This window comes from Bombina bombina, unplaced genomic scaffold (genome assembly GCF_027579735.1).
Source record: "Bombina bombina isolate aBomBom1 unplaced genomic scaffold, aBomBom1.pri scaffold_450, whole genome shotgun sequence".
In the NCBI taxonomy this organism is placed as follows: Eukaryota; Metazoa; Chordata; class Amphibia; order Anura; family Bombinatoridae; genus Bombina; species Bombina bombina.
Window position 1 is genome coordinate 306,355 of NW_026513078.1, and position 17,285 is coordinate 323,639.

The 17,285-nt window shown below is 37.9% G+C and overlaps 2 protein-coding genes across 3 annotated transcripts in view; one reads left to right on the top strand and one right to left on the bottom strand.

Moving 5' to 3' along the window:
• Positions 1 to 11,738, bottom strand: part of LOC128644699 (hyccin 2) — a gene marked incomplete in the record, with an annotated part of 276,864 nt that extends 265,126 nt beyond the window's left edge. The window contains 1 exon segment of the mRNA XM_053697212.1: positions 11,651 to 11,738.
• Positions 11,739 to 11,893: 155 nt separating this feature from the next.
• LOC128644698 (NADH dehydrogenase [ubiquinone] 1 beta subcomplex subunit 3) overlaps positions 11,894 to 17,285 on the top strand; it is a 34,791-nt gene continuing 29,399 nt past the window's right edge. Inside the window, exon 1 of one of the 2 annotated variants that reach the window (XM_053697210.1) lies at positions 11,894 to 12,049. The gene's annotated coding sequence lies outside the window, so the exon portion shown is untranslated. The remainder of the gene's footprint in view (positions 12,050 to 17,285) is intronic. The other variant, XM_053697211.1, reaches the window with a different exon arrangement.

Below are 17,285 nucleotides of genomic sequence, written 5' to 3' on the forward strand. Positions count from 1 at the left end.
CAGCGCAGAATAATCCTGGCACTTTACGCACCTCTCAGCTATACAAACATGTGATGACGTGGACAGGGTCTGTCATATGCTTCAGTGCTGCTGAACCAGAAAATTTCCACAGGACAAAGTCCCAGGAGATTGTTACTGGATTTAGAAAACTAAAAAACTAAAAGCTATGCTACTATGCAACTGGCAAGGTTAAAACATAAAAAAATACACATGGGCACATACAAAACGTTTCTGTAAACAACATCAATAGCTTTCAGAGAGGGCAATGAAACCATTTCAGGTCCGCAACATGGTACTGCGCAACTGACATTCTGGAATGGTCTGCAAAAGATCAACTAGATCAGAATTCACTATTAAAGCTACTGTAAATGAATCAATGTGAAATAAATTTAAAAAAAACATGAAGCCAGAGAAAATCACAGTACTGGGTCAGATGTAGCATACAGAATTATCTTAAGTATTGGGGGGGGGGGATGCTGTTCATATTCAAATACCAAATGACAAACCACTGACATTCACTTCTTCCAAATTTGCCAAGCGGAGATACCTCAGATTTCTAGCTGTCAGCTTCGTAGGTTTGCTACTCAAGCTGCAGCTCAGACCTGACAGGTGTACATGGATAAATGCACCCATGTGCAACAGCTTCAGAGCCCAGGGCTTTCACGTTTATTTGTGAGTTTCCAAACAGAATAGCACATATAGTTACTGAACCATTAATAAATATAATATAAAGTAAAAACAACACATAAGTCAGCCTGGACAATATCAGCAAGCTTGTGTTTTTGGCTAGTGACAACATTTACAGTTTGATGCTTTCAGTCTCTTATAAGAAGGTATATGAGCCACAATGCCCACAGTACAGCCTAATGAGGTACACTTGACAAGGGTCCCAAGATATGTTTGAACCCCAAAATATTTTGTTAACCTTTGATAGTTCCAGTATTGGTAGATACTGTATGTTCATGGCAATAGTTAGGCCAATATATTTTTATAAAAACTATAAGATCTAAAATCGTGTTACTCTAATTTCAACATGTACAAATAAAACCTTTTTATGGGAGCGAAAAAGTGAGAACTTCTCATAATTACTAGCTATTTCTGCTAAACAATATATATATATATATATATATATATATATATATATATATATATATATATATATATATATATATATATATAATATAATATGTTTCAACACACTAAGATCTGGGTTTGCATAGATCTTAGCGTTTTGCACTTCCACAAGAATAAATCCAGCTCCGAAAAAGAGCCGAATGGCACAAGCAGCCACCTTCTTCTGCATTTGGATCCTAAGGACGTATCTGAATGCACATGTCTAATAGATAATGTGTAAAATTGTGTTATCTTGTAATATGGACAACATATTCAGGTGCATTAAAGCACCATTATAGTTGGAAAATGACATGCTCTAATCCGTTAGCACATGTCATTTTAATACTATCGACCCTGCAGTAAAGTGAGTTTAACCCCTTCAAAAGGGTTAAACACACAGTAGAAGTACCACTCGGGACTCGTGGTGCACTTCTGGTCCTGAGCAGAAAGCTAATTCAATGCACATTTGAGTCGTGTAACTAGCGTTGCTAACTGGATCAGTGGCGAGTTTCGATCGAGACCTGCAGTGCTCTGCGGGTCCAGAGCGGCACTTCTATGGTGTTTAACCCCTTTGCAGGGGTTAAAAACCCAGTACTGCAGGGTCGATAGTCTTAAAATGACATGCTCTAACTTATCAGAGCATGCAATTTCCAACTATAATGGCCCTTTAAAAAGACACCTGCCTAATTAGAGACCACTACAACCAAATTAGAGTTCAAATCTTATAAAGATTCTCTCTCTCTTAACTATTTCATTGTATTTTCTACAAAATTGCAAGTACACTCCCCACATTACTATATACAGACATCTACACAATATAGCACATAGACAAGAAGCAAACAATCTAACATACTAAAGCCAATGAAATGATGACATACAGAGTTTAAGCATTTTTTGTGATGGTTTTGCCTGTGGACATTTAGTTTGTTCTCATTCACATCACTGACAATATATCACAGACACACTAATGGAGATATCAGAATGGATGATCAAAGAAAATAAAGAGATTAGTTTATTTTAAATTAACACAGATTTTAGCGGAATATAATGTACACTACAAATGTAGCATAGGAATTCCGGGCAGAGCATCAGGTCTCAATGAATGATGACTTAGAAAATGAACCTGATCAATACTATTTCAAGACACGGATCCCAGAGGAAACATGGCTGGAATCCAAAGACCTCATGCATTTAATGTGCCTTCTTGCCATTATTTCATAACATGCAATATCTGCAGGCATCTCACATAATGCAGACAGCAAAAGAAAGACTAACTTTCCTAGCATGACCGTAAGATGAGAGCCCGGATACAATTGCAATGATGCCCTCTTAAAGTTGCCAATTTTACTGCTGCTTGAAAACGAAATGGGGTTTATGGAAGAGAGATGCAACTATCTTTAATTTTTTTAAATTTCCACACCCCTGATAAGAATATTGCACTTGTATAGTTTTCTCTCTAAGGGTGGTCAAGTCAACTTGTTAAAAGCTGCTCTACAACCTGTTATTAGCTGGAATCTCCATATGTATTACCTTTTATTTTTCAATAAATGATAGACTCTGGAGTCTGGATATATTCCTAAACAATAATTCTGTTAAGTTTATAAATATAATCCATGCAATACCGGAAAAGATAATTTTTATATGAAAAAATACTATGCTAAAGTAGAGGCTGTTTATGGCCTCAGTACAGGGGTACAATAATTACCTGAGTAAGCTAATGAATTGGAGAACATGTATACTTTCGGGAAAGACCTATTAGATGAATATTTAGTGTCCGGTGTGGAAAATCGACCAATCAATTATCAGCATTTTCTTTTATCTGACATCTGATAAACCCTCAGAGTGTGTATCATGCAAAGTTATTTGGGCATTAAAAGGGACATGAAACCCAAAATGTTTCTTTTGTGATTCAGATAAAGCGTACAATTTTAAACAACTTTACAATTTACTTCTATTATCAAATTTGCTTCATTCTCTTTGTATCCGTTGTTGAAAGAGTAGCAATGCACTACTGGCAGCTAGCTGAACACATCATGTGGGCCAATGCCAAGAGGCATATATGTGCAGTTACCAATCAGCTTCTAGCAGCATTACTGTTCTACTTATGTTTACTTTTCAAACATAGGATTCATACAGAACAAAGCAAATAGATAACAAAAGTAAATTGGAAAGTCGTTTAAAACTGAATACTCCATCTGAATCATTAAAGTTTAAATTGTACTTCACTGTCCCTTTAAACACCTGTAGCTTTTGTGTAAAAATATTTTTGTCCCACTCATTCTAGAAAGTCCAAAAAGCAAATGCTGTAACCTAGGTTTTCAAAATACTGCAAATTGCTGAAAATAGTAATCCTAAAATGTCCAACCCCTAATTTTTTTATGTAAAATCATCCGGAGCCATGGGCACATGTAAATATTACAGGTTTCATATGTTAGACCATGTTGTCATATATGCATTATAGAATCTAAATAACTATGGCTTAGTTTGCATTGCTGTTGTAAACTGGTGGTAACATAAAATACCTCCATCAACTTTAACCCCTTAACGACCGAGGACATGCAGGGTACGTCCTCAAAAAAAAAGGCAGTTAACGCCTGAGAACGTACCCTGCACGTCCTCGGTGTGGAAAGCAGCTGGAAGCGATCCTGCTCACTTCCAGCTGCTTTCCGGTTATTGCAGTGATGCCTCGATATGGAGGCATCCTGCAATAACCGTTTTAAGCCATCCGGTGCAGAGAGAGCCACTCTGTGGCCCTCTCTGCACCGGAGATCGGTGGCTTATAGCGTTGGTGGGTGGGAGCCGGCCATCGATGGCCCTTCGTGATGTGGAGGGGGGCGGGATCGTGGGCGGGGAGGCCAGGGGGCGCGCACGGGAGGGCGGGGGCGGGCGCGTGCACGGGGAGGGAGCGGGTGGGAACCGCTACACTACAGAAACAAAAATTGTAGGAAAATGATAAAAAAATTGCATAAAATAAATAAATCAAACGAAAAAAATAAATCAGTTAGGTGGTGGGTGTTGGGCTGTGGGGAGGGGGAAGCTACACTACAGAAAAACCGGGTAAAAAATAAAATAAAACATATTTTTTTGCAAACTGGGTACTGGCAGACAGCTGCCAGTACCCAAGATGGCCCCCAATAAGGCAGAGGGGAGGGTTAGAGAGCGGTTTTGGGGGGGATCAGGGAGGTTGGGGGCTAAGGGGGGGATCCTACACAGTAGCATATGTAAATATGCTAAAAAAAATTCTTTTATTTTAGTACTGGCAGACTTTCTGCCAGTACTTAAGATGGCGGGGACAATTGTGGGGTGGGGGAGGGAAGGGAGCTGTTTGGGAGGGATCAGGGGGTGGGATCTCTCAGGTGGGAGGCTGATCTCTACACTAAAGCTAAAATTAACCCTGCAAGCTCCCTACAAACTCCCTAATTAACCCCTTCACTGCTAGCCATAATACACGTGTGAGGCGCAGCAGCATTTAGCGGTGTTCTAATTACCAGAAAGCAACGCCAAAGTCATATATGTCTGCTATTTCTGAACAAAGGAGATCCCAGAGAAGCATTTACAACCATTTGTACCATAATTGCACAAACTGTTTGTAAATGTTTTCAGTGAGAAACCTAAAATTGTGAAAAATGTAACTTTTTTTTTTTAATTTGATCGCATTTGGCGGTAAAATGGTGGCATGAAATATACCAAAATGGGCCTAGATCAATACTTTGGGTTGTGTACTACACTATACTAAAGCTAAAATTAAACATACAAGCTCCCTACAAGCTCCCTAATTAACCCCTGCACTGCTGGGCATAATACACGTGTGCTGCGCAGCGGCATTTAGTGGCCTTCTAATTACCAAAAAGCAATGCCAAAGCCATATATGGCTGCTATTTCTGAACAAAGGGGATCCCAGAGAAGCATTTACAACCATTTGTACCATAATTGCACAAACTGTTTGTAAATGTTTTCAGTGAGAAACCTAAAATTGTGAAAAATGTAACTTTTTTTTTTAATTTGATCGCATTTGGCGGTGAAATGGTGGCATGAAATATACCAAAATTGGCCTAGATCAATACTTAGGGATGTCTACTACACTACACTAAAGCTAAAATTAACCCTACAAGCTCCCTAAAAGCTCCCTAATTAACCCCTTAACTGCTGGGCATAATACACGTGTGGTGCGCAGTGGCATTTAGCGACCTTCTAATTACCAAAAAGCAACGCCAAAGCTATATATGTCTGCTATTTCTGAACAAAGGGGATCCCAGAGAAGAATTTACAACCATTTATGCCATAATTGCACAAGCTGTTTGTAAATAATTTCAGTGAGACACCGAAAGTTTGTGAAAAAATTTGTGAAAAAGTGAACGATTTTTTGTATTTGATCGCATTTGGCGGGGGAATGGTGGAATGTAATATACCAAAATTGGCCTAGATCAATACTTTGGGATGTCTACTAAAAAAAAAATATATACATGTCAAGGGATATTCAGCGATTCCTGAAAGATATTAGTGTTCTAATGTAACTAGCGCCAATTTTGAAAAAAAATGGTTTGGAAATAGCAAAGTGCTACTTGTATTTATGGCCCTATAACTTGCAAAAAAAGCAAAGAAGATGTAAACATTGGGTATTTCTAAACTCAGGACAAAATTTAGAAACTATTTAGCATGGGTGTTTTTTTGGTGGTTGTAGATATGTAACAGATTTTTGGGGTCAAAGTTAGAAAAAGTGTGTTTTTTTCCATTTTTCCTCATATTTTATAAATTTTTTTATAGTAAATTATAAGATATGATGAAAATAATGGTATATTTAGAAAGTCCATTTAATGGCGAGAAAAACGGTATATAATATGTGTGGGTACAGTAAATGAGCAAGAGGAAAATTACAGCTAAACACAAACACCACAAAAATGTAAAAATAGCCTTGGTCCCAAACAGACAGAAAATGGAAAAGTGCTGTGGTCATTAAGGGGTTAAAGGAGATACTAGTTTACAAGAGAAATGGGCCAATGTATTTAACCAAATAAGGCCTTGTTTCCATTGAAGTGGTAAAGTTTGGAAACTGGTTTTAACATAAAAATGCTCCATAGACTTTAATGGAGATAAATGTTTTTACCAACAGTTTCCAAAAACTTTACCACCTCAATGGAAACTACGCCAAAAGTGGGTTTAGGTTAAACACAGAGATAAAGTACAGCTTGGAAGCAGCAAGGACTGCAGCTCCAAAGCAGAACACGGCCAGAGATTTCAAGTCACACTACTGATTTGCTCACCAGCTGTGTTCTGCTAAGGAGCTGCAATGCCTATGTGTTTAACTGTTTTGCAGGAGTTAAAGAGACATGATACATTGTTTTCCCGTCTGTCTAAAACAGAATGTTCCAAAATATGTTAAGGTATTTTTGTTGTATGAAAAAATAGTGATCCTGTAATGTATAAAACCATTTTTTTCAGTGGGATTTGTCCCTGTTAACCAGTGAGCAGTCACAAGACTCAGTTGTACATAATCATGTACTACTGTAAGTTTCCCTTTACATTTAACCAGCTTCTGCTCAACATTTTTTTCATGCAAATAACTGTTTAACTGTCAATCTTTCACATACATGAGATAAAATATTTGAGCAATATGTCCCTTTAAACATATAGTTAGCGAGGCTCAGAAATGCAAAAATTACATGTTCCAGTGAATAAGAGTGTGTAAATTGTGTATAATATTGTCCCTTTAAAGAAAATGATGAAATTCTTTCACAATGTTGGTTGCTAAACAGCCCTGATTTCTAGATTTTTTTTTCTGATAAACAAAACAATTTTTTTTAAAAAAAACAGTGTATTATCTGCAAGTAAGATTCACTAAAGAAATAATGGTGAAAGGTCTGAGTTTTTAGTGAGAAACACCCTGTATTCATCCAGAGCACAACTCTTAAAGGGACACTAAACCCAAAAAAATTATTTCATGATTCAGGTAGAGAATACAATTTGAAACAGCATTCCAATTAACTTCTATTATCTAATTTGCTTCAGTCTTTGAATATCCTTTGTTGAAGAAGTATCAATGCACATGGTTGAGTCAATCATACAAGGCATCTATGTGCAGCCACCAATCAGCAGCTACTTAGCATATCTAGATGTGATTTTCAGCAAAGGATTTTAAAAGAATGAAGTAAATTAGATAATAGAAGTAAATTAGAAAGTTTTTTTAAAATTGCATGCTCTTTCTAAATCATGAAAGAAAAAAAATTGGGTTTCATGTCCCTTTAATTCACTTACAACATCTCCCTGTCCACTTATTATGCATGCTCATAGTGTCAGATTTATATATGATTTTAATATCAGTCTACTAAAGATATAGCCAGAAAAAAACCTCACAATATGCCTAAGGTTGCCTAAAGCAAGTGTAACAGAACTCATACATCTATCTTGAATCCTACAAATCAGAGTCCTGTACATTACAATAGAAAAAAAGGAGCTGTAAACAATGTAAAAATCCCATTTTGTTATCTGTACTACTATAAGTAACTTAAAGGGACATTGCACTCAAAAACATTCTGTCATCCATTTGAAAGATGAGTTTTAAAACATGCTGGTATTTTATACCGTCTGAACTGACATACTAGTTTCAGTTTCTTACTCCCCACCAATGCATTTTTCTTATGGGTACTTGTGAAGAAAGGAGGGGTGGGAATATGTAAGGAACAGGAAGTTTCAGACACAAAAGCAAACAGGTTATAGCACAGGAAAACAAAACATCCATCAGGTAGGAGCCAGCTAGCATCATAGAATGTTAGAAGCTGGAAGTCATTCCAATACATTGGTGAATAAAAACAAAAATTAAGTAGACTAAGCTGCTTTGTTTTTCAAAAATAGGCTGAGGGTGTTATAGAGGCCCTAGTGTCCAAGACATTTTTTTATCTCAGTGGCTGTGTCGTGCACTGGGAACAGCTAGGCCACAGAGGACTCTGATTGGCTGTAGCACCTGTTTAGTTTAGTTTAAAAAAAAAAATATGACATAGAAAGAGACTGGCTAGAGGCCAAGTTAATAAAGTAAGTTTAATGAAAAATGAATATTTAAATGCTCCCCTTACTACAATCCTCCTAGGGTTTTGGAAGTAATGCATGAAAGTTAATAAGTCCAATGTCCCTTCAATTACAGAGAATTTTAAAGGTAATTTAAAAAATGTAAAAGTGTATTTAAATTAGCTTTGGAATTAAAGGGACGTAAAAATGAATTCCATTTTGAATGTTTAATTTTGTGTAGCCAGAAAAAAAAACAAAAAAAAAAGTAGAAAATGTTGCAATATACTATCATTATTTATTTTGCCCCCTTTTCATATAATTTAAAAGGGCCATAAAAGGCAAAATTAAACTTTCATGGGTTAGGTTGAAAATGCTATTTTAATATATTTAAATTTACCTCTGTTATCAAAATTTACTTAGTTCTCTTGGTATTCTTTGTTGAAAACCATACCTAGGTAGGCTCAGGAATAGCAATGCGCTACTAGGAGGTAGCTGGTGATTGATGGCTGCACACATTAGCCTCTTGCTATTGGCTCACCAGATGTGTTCAGAGAACTCTTAGTAGTGCATTGCTGGTCAAGATCTGACTTTAACTATGTGTTTACCCTCTTTGCAAACAGTAGTGCAATATTAAAAATGCTCTAACATATTACTTTCTTTTTGTACTTGCATGTCAGTGCTCAGTAGTGAAGGGGTTAAAGGCTAACTAGTTTATGTACTCGGTTGCATGTTGTGTCCATTTTAAGTGCATTTTGACATGTGAATGTCTGTACTATGGGAGCGACTGACAGAAACTCATCAGGCTAGAAATTAACACTAAATACAAAAAATAATCTCATAATGAACTACCAGAATATAAACTGTCTGGGTGCCTCTTTGTTTTATTTGTATCAATCACCTGTTAATGTTTAGATTTTCTTATTATTCCATATTAAAAAAGTTATTAAACATTTTTTTCTTAAAACCTGTGATATATGTTTCACTCACTCATTTTCCCTAGTTTAAGTGATCTAAGCTTTTATTTTTAAGAGGTTGAAAAGCACCTAACAAAGTGTACACAATTATGTAAAAAGTTTCAGATCTCTAGAAATGTACAGTCAGTCTAAGCTGATGTGTAATGGGTGGAGGCCAAACAAACACTGCTGCCTCAAGCAAACTATGTCAACTTGAAATAACACAATATTCATTTGTGGTTTGCAAACCAGATGCAGAGAAGTTAAAACAACTAATGAGACAGGACTATAACAAATAAGTCAATTTAGACAGCACAAATATTAAACATCTGCACTGAAGAAAAGCAAAAAAAAAAAAACCTTTCTATGTTGCTATAATGGTTAAACTTTTCTGTGTTTTTGGTAGCCTAACTATTCTTTTCTGTGTTGGTAACCAAGGGGATAATCTCTGATGTGTGTTACTGGCAGCAAAGGGTTTTATCACTGTTCTGTGTGCTACTGTTTGTAATTAAGGTGCAACAAAGCAGTTAATAACTGATTTGTGTTGTTAGAAGCAAAGGGATCAATCAGTGATGTCTGTTATTGTCAGCAAGGAGAGTAATAATTGTTCTGTTAGATTCTGGTATTAAATTGTCTGTAATTTACAGGCAGGAATGGGTTAACCACTGTTTTGTGGGTTACATTCAGTGAGTGGATCATTATGTTGTGAGTTACAGGGAAGAATAAATAAATCATCTCTCTCTGACCTGTTAGGCTGCCCTGAATACTCACAAATGAGAAACATTTGTCTAGCAAAATAAGATTTAATCTTTCAGTTGTGAGAAATACAGTACATACTGCAGTGCAGAAGGGGGATTTTGCAAAGGAGTCAGTGTATTTACCTATGGAATGAGGTCCGTGATCTTTTTGTAACCTAGCAACACTTCATACAGGATGGTCACTTCAGGTGTAAAATATATATTGCAGGTTAAACAAGGCTGTGTGATACACACATTATAATCAATAACATTTATCATCAACTCACAACAGAGTTAAAAACATCTTGTGCTGTCCCTCATGCACAAAGGTTGGACATCCCTGCTTTAGCTCATCTCACAAGGGCAATGAAGGACAAGGCATTAAGAACAGAAGTAGGATTATTTTAGTAGCTTCATCAATATACATTACTTTTTGCACACTCTCTGTTTACATAAAAACTAAAATTTCCAACAGCAGAATACTACTAGCATGGTTTAGCAAGGTATATTACATAATGGAAATGTTAAGGTAGTTCCTGAATTCTGCACACACTCATTCATCACACAGCATCTAAATAAATTACCTAGCAGTTTTGGCAACCTCTCTGGATTCGGCAGAACACACAGGGCAAAAATCAAGACAGATAAGGCTATTAGATTTATACAAACACACCTTTTTTTACCACCCCAAGAAGACTAATGCATCTGTTGAATAACAAAACATTTGCTGTACAGAAATTGCTTCCTTTCTGTTCTCTTATAACAATTTAAGATTATAAAAATCAAAAAAGAAAAAAGATACTGTGTTTTAGTTAATTCCAGGGCAAAATGGAAAATCTACTGTAAGTAGACACTGTCAAACATGCAACCTTATTTTCTATAGACATAATGATGATTGTCTTCTTGATTGTCATATTATATTGATAAAATATTAAAATAGGTGAACTATTCTACATTTCCTATTTAAATCCAGCAACAACCTTTATTTTATAGCCAAGGGCATTCCTCTTGTATTTTACACAAGCTTGGACAGTTTTCTCGTCAAGTATCTCATTACATACTAGGACCAGAAGGAATAAAAATCCAGCCCCCAAAGAATATGCACTGGCTTTTTCAAAAAGCCATACGGCCAAGTGCATTTAAAAAAACACACACACAATATCACAAACCTAGAGCAGAAGGGTTTTTTTATTATTTATTTTTTTTAAATGTAGCAAATCACTCATACTGTTTTTCATTCTATTAACAAACAAGCATCAGTGTGCTCTTCCAATTGGACATGATATTAAATTGAAATTCTTTTGGTATTAAAACAAGATGAATACATTTAAAAGTACAAAACTTCACCAATGGGTTAATAGATTTATAACCCAAGTATTAACAATGTATCTTTACAAGTCACTCAAAAAAAATATTGATAGTGTGTTAGTTTAGATAGTGTTTTTTATTTACAATATCTGTATTTGTGTTGAAGCACCTATATATAAACGAAGAAATATATGAAATTGTCAGTGGGTTCCTGCTACAAATATTTGAACTGCAATGGAACAAATGAATGAATTTCCAAATGAAAATGAGTGACTGCCTCGACATTCATTTTAACATTTATATAACTGTGTGAAAAACAGTATGACATTTTTCTATAGTAGTACACATAACTCTGTATAGAACAATTAATCATTATCAACAGTATGGTGTCAGCTGATAATTAATCACTATTGTGAATGTATTTCTCCTGTCGGAATGGGGATTTCCCCTATCAAACTGGGGGTCCCATATGATGTTCATCAATCCCTTAGCTAAGCCTCTAATGTTCACATTTTGAAGGGGTTTCCCTGTTCTGATTACCTCATTCATCCTCCTCTCCCGGAGCCCCGGTCATATCTCCCCTCCAGCTCCTTCCTGACAAGCCGCAGCCAGCAATAGACCAACACCACCTGCCATAGGCCGGCGACGCTCTACAAGCAAGCGCCGCCCTGATTGGTAGGCTGTCAGATCAACACGTCACCAAGGAAGCAAGGTTGAGCTGTTTGCGTTGCAAGCCTCGTTATCGGACATATCCGGGGATTGATCTGTAAAAGGATAATGCTATTTTACATATTGGGGCAGGCTTTAAAATTTCGTTTCAATAAACTTTATTCATATATTGTGAACATTGCAATTTTTCAGCAAGGTTACCCTGACTTCATTCACAGTAATTTTCCGCTTCCGGTAGAGGTACCCCCTGAAGGAGGTTAAAGACTGTAGGTGAGATGGAAATGTTACTAAATTGACGGGATCTGTTATGTAAGGATGCATACCAAGATTTTCTCCGCATAGCTCTTGTAAATAATAGGCATGCAGAGAGGAAAAACGTAAATGCATAATATTACGTGTGACCATACTGTATTCTTTTAGTCAGGGTATATATACTATGTAGCAACCTCCCTAAGTGACACAAAACCCAACATTTGTCTTAGACAATTCAAATAGAGCATACATTTGTTTACAACTTTCAAATGTACTGCTATTATCATATTTGCTTAATTTGTTTGCTATCCTTTGGAAGGAGCAGAAATTCACTACAGGGAGCTAGCTGAACACATTAGGTGAGCCAATGACGAGGCATACATGTGCAACCACCAATCAGCAGTGATAATGTCACATGAAGACAATATATGCAATTCTAAGCATATATGCCTATCTGAAACCTGATGCTGGTATGGTGATTATAAGAGTAAGGGCTGTTAGCTACAAATTGCATCCCACATGGTTAAGTGGAGATGCACTCATGGCAAAGCTGGACCTCACTGGTCCCTTGGCGACAAAAGGGGACCATTTATTAGGTCTGAGGTGCCAATTTTTAGTTATCACAGTGACCTTACCCATGGTGTCAATCCCTGTGTTCTATCAGAAGAGCGAACATATCAGAATAGTAAACAGAAGTAACGTTTTGTCAGCTGTCGAATAAGAAATACATACCGCGCATGCGCTCCTCAGCGTAATGGCATTCTGAAGCCATTACGTCACAACCCATCAGATTCTTGGACGGTGGCGGTATTTTAAAAATGTAATAAACATAATATACTTAAAATAAAGTTATTTCCTATCCAGCATATTGCTTACCATGCTGCTGGCTTCCTGTTGCTAAATATATAAAGAAATCAAATAAAATGTACTTTAACCTACATACAGAGGGTCTCCTGTGTCCTTAGTACTTCGTATCTAAGCATGGTATTCATCAAAGGGGAAAATTTATTGAAACTATATATTAGCCATACCATATAGTTTAATTATGTGTGTGTGTGTATGTATATATGTCAGCCGCTCTGGAATCAATCCGGGATGTAACCCAACTGCTAGCGTGAATTGAAAGCACACGCTAGCACACTGAGAAATATCCAGGACGTGACCCACTCAGGAAGCAGATTAGAAGATAACAAAAATGAATATTGTTCCAGAATGCAGGAAAGCCACAAAGGATAAAACGTCCCTTTAAGTAGTACAAAGAACAAAAAGGAAATGCTCTTACTTTGAAGCTTCTGAAAAAGGTCCTCTTTAGCAGGCTTGTAAAACAAAGGAAAAGTTCTCTTTTGCAGCTTGTAAAAGTATAATGTCCCTTTAAGCAGGTTTATAACAAACAGAAAGGCAAAGTTCTCTTTTGCAGCTTGTAAAAGTAAATGTCCCTTTTAAGCAGGTGTATAACAAACAGAAAGGCAAAGTTCTCTTTTGCAGCTTGTAAAAGTATAATGTCCCTTTAAGCAGGTTTATAACAAACAGAAAGGCAAAGTTCTCTTTTGCAGCTTGTAAAAGTAAATGTCCCTTTTAAGCAGGTGTATAACAAACAGAAAGGCAAAGTTCTCTTTTGCAGCTTGTAAAAGTAAATGTCCCTTTTAAGCAGGTGTATAACAAACAGAAAGGCAAAGTTCTCTTTTGCAGCTTGTAAAAGTAAAATGTCCCTTTAAGCAGGTCTTGTTTAACAAAGAATAGGTTTAAAGGTAAAGGCCAAAGCAAGGTCAGGCAGGCAGAAGTCGGCATCCAAATATCAGCAAAAGGTATAGGCAAAAGACAGGGTCAGGCAAGCAGAAGTCGGCATCCAAGTGTCAGCAAAAGGGTAATAGCTACAGGCAAGGTCAGGCAGGCAGAAGTCAATGTCCAAATATCAGCAAGTAGGGATTAGGCAAGAGGCTTGGTCAGGCAGGCAGAAGTCGGTACACAGAAGAATAAAACTGATATGGTACTCACAATCCAGGGAAACAAACAAACGGGCCCAGATTCAGATCTCCCGCCGAGATTTAAAGGGCAGGAGCGTAACCGTCATCAGAGGGGTGTGAGAGAAAGCGTCATGTTGCTAAGCAACATGACGTCAGAGACACAGAGGAGTTCCGGGAGCCGCGGCGACACGGCGATGAACGGAAGCGCTCATGACAGCACCCCCTCCTCAAGGGCCCCTCCGGGGGACAGGACCAGGTCTATCAGGATGAGTCTTGTGGAAGGTCTTGACCAATATTGGAGCATTTACTTGATGAGCAGGTTCCCAAGAACGTTCCGTGACTGGATAACCCTTCCAATGAATGAGATAATACAATTTCTTGCCCCGCAATTTGGAATCTAGAATATGGCTGATCTCAAACTCAGGATGTCCATGCACCAATAACGGTGGAGGTTTAGAAAAAGGCTTAGAATACCTGTTAATCATCACAGGTTTTAAAAGAGAAACATGGAATACCGGATGGACTCTGAGAGACTTGGGTAAAGCTACCCGATAAGCAGTGGAACATACCTGACCCAGTATTCGGAAAGGACCCACATATCGTGGTCCCAATTTGTTAGAAGGTTGTTTCAGGCGAAGAAATCGAGAGGAAATCCAAACTTTATCACCAGGGCGATATTTGGGAGCCTTTTTCCGTCGAAGATCCGAAAAGAACTTGTAACGTCTAGAAGTTACAGAAAGAATACGATGTATCTTCTGCCAATGTCGAGTTAATCTTCGGGCTGTAAGATCAGAAGCAGGATTCACTGTGGAGGAAGTATGCAAAGGGAACGTCCTAGGCTGATATCCGTAAGCTGCATGAAAAGGAGAAGTCTGAAGGGAGGAATTGTACCGGGCATTATGGGCCAATTCAGCCAAAGGAAGGTAAGAAGTCCAGTTAGAATGATAATGATCCACATAATGTCTAAGATATGTTTCAAGACACTGGTTTACTCTTTCAGTCTGACCATTCGATTGTGGGTGGTGAGAAGTAGAGAGAGATATAGTAGTACCAAAATGTTTACAAAGTGACCTCCAAAATCGAGAAACGAATTGTACCCCTCTATCTGAAACAATATCAAGAGGAAATCCATGGATTCTTACAATATGTAGAATAAAAAGTTCAGAGAGTCTTTTGGCAGATGGTAATCCTGGCAAGGGTACAAAATGAGCCGTCTTAGTGAACCTGTCGACCACCACCCAGATAGTATTGTTCCCAGTGGACAAGGGAAGATCGGTAATAAAGTCCATGGATACATGAGTCCAAGGCTGGTGAGGTATAGGCAATGGTTGGAGTAATCCTGAAGGAAGTTGGCGTGGAGTTTTGTTCATGGCACATTGTGTGCATACTGAGACGTAATCCTTCACATCTTGAGAGAGTGTAGGCCACCAGACATGTTGTTTGAGGTTTCGAGTGGTAATACTGATGCCAGGATGTCCAGAAAGGGGACTATCATGAGCCCAAAATAAAATCTTGGAACGAAGGCGTTCAGGAACAAAGAGTAAACCATTGGGAGGTTTACAGGACAAAGGAAGACGCTCTTGAGCGGACTGTAATTCTTGTAACCAAGAAGTTGTTAACTGGGCAATGACTTCATGAGGTTGGAGAATGGTACCAGACTCAGGAACTGGGGTATCTTGAAATTGTCTGGAAAGTGCGTCTGCTTTAATATTTTTTGAACCAGGTATGTAAGACAAATTATAGTGAAACCGAGAGAAGAATAAGGACCAGCGTGCTTGCCTGGAATTTAGTCGTTTGGCTGTTTGGAGATACAGAAGGTTCTTATGATCAGTAAGTATAGTAAATGGCAAAGAAGTACCTTCCAGCCAATGTCTCCATTCATCCAATGCCATCTTGATGGCAAGTAACTCTTTATTCCCTACGTCATAGTTAAATTCGGAAGGAGTGAATTTTTTAGAGAAAAAAGCAACAGGATGAATCCTTCCAGTCTCTGGTATTCGTTGAGACAGAACCGCTCCAGCAGCAACAGAGGAAGCATCCACCTCCAGAATAAATTGAAACTCAGGATTTGGATGACGAAGGATAGGAGCTGAGGAAAAAGCTTCTTTGAGAGATTCAAAAGCTTCTATAGCCTCAGACGGCCATACTTTACAGTTTTGTCCTTTTCTTGTGAGAGAAGTAAGAGGAGAAGTAATAGTAGCAAAATTCTTGATGAACTTTCTGTAATAATTGGCGAAGCCTAGGAAACGTTGTAAAGCCTTCAAAGAATCAGGTCTAGGCCAATCCAAAATGGCAGAAAGTTTAGTAGGGTCCATTTCGAATCCAGATGCCGATATTACATAACCCAGAAAGGGTATGATTTTTTGATGGAAAGAACATTTCTCCAGTTTAGCAAACAGATGGAATTCTCTTAGACGTTGAAGTACTTTCTTGACGTGGTGCACATGATCTTGGTGGTTCTGAGAAAAAATTAAGATGTCGTCCAGGTATATGATAACAAAAATATTCAAAAAATCACGAAAGATCTCATTTACAAAATGCTGGAAAACCGCCGGAGCATTGCATAGCCCAAAGGGCATGACCAAATATTCATAATGCCCAAATCGAGTGTTAAAGGCAGTCTTCCACTCATCTCCTTTGCGTATACGGATCAAGTTGTATGCACCACGTAGGTCGAGTTTGGTGAAAATGGTGGCTCCCTGAAGATAAGTAAAAAGTTCAGGAATAAGGGGCAGAGGATAACTGTTCTTGATGGTAATCTGATTCAATCCACGATAATCAATACAGGGTCTTAATCCGCCATCCTTTTTTCCCACAAAAAAGAAACCAGCCCCTACAGGGGAAGAGGAGGGTCGAATAAATCCTCTAGCCAGATTGTCTTTTATATATTCTTCCAGAGCCATGTTTTCTGGTTTAGAAAGTGGATATGTTTTGCCTCGAGGATAGGCAGCCCCAGGAAGGAGGTCAATGGGACAATCAAAAGGGCGATGAGGAGGAAGACGTTCCGCTTCTTTTTTGGAGAAGACATCCACAAAGTCATGGTAATGCATAGGTAAGGATTCCGGAGTTTCAACTGTGAGAGCAATAGTGAGTGGTAACTTAGTAATCTCTTGAAGACATTTAGTCTGGCATGTAGATCCCCAGGAAGTGAGTTCACCGAAAGTCCAAGAAAAAATGGGATTGTGAATCTGGAGCCAGGGTAATCCCAAGATAATGGGAAATTGCGGAGTGGGAATGACATCGAAACAAATTGTCTCAGAATGAAGTATTCCTACGGTGAGGATTAAGGG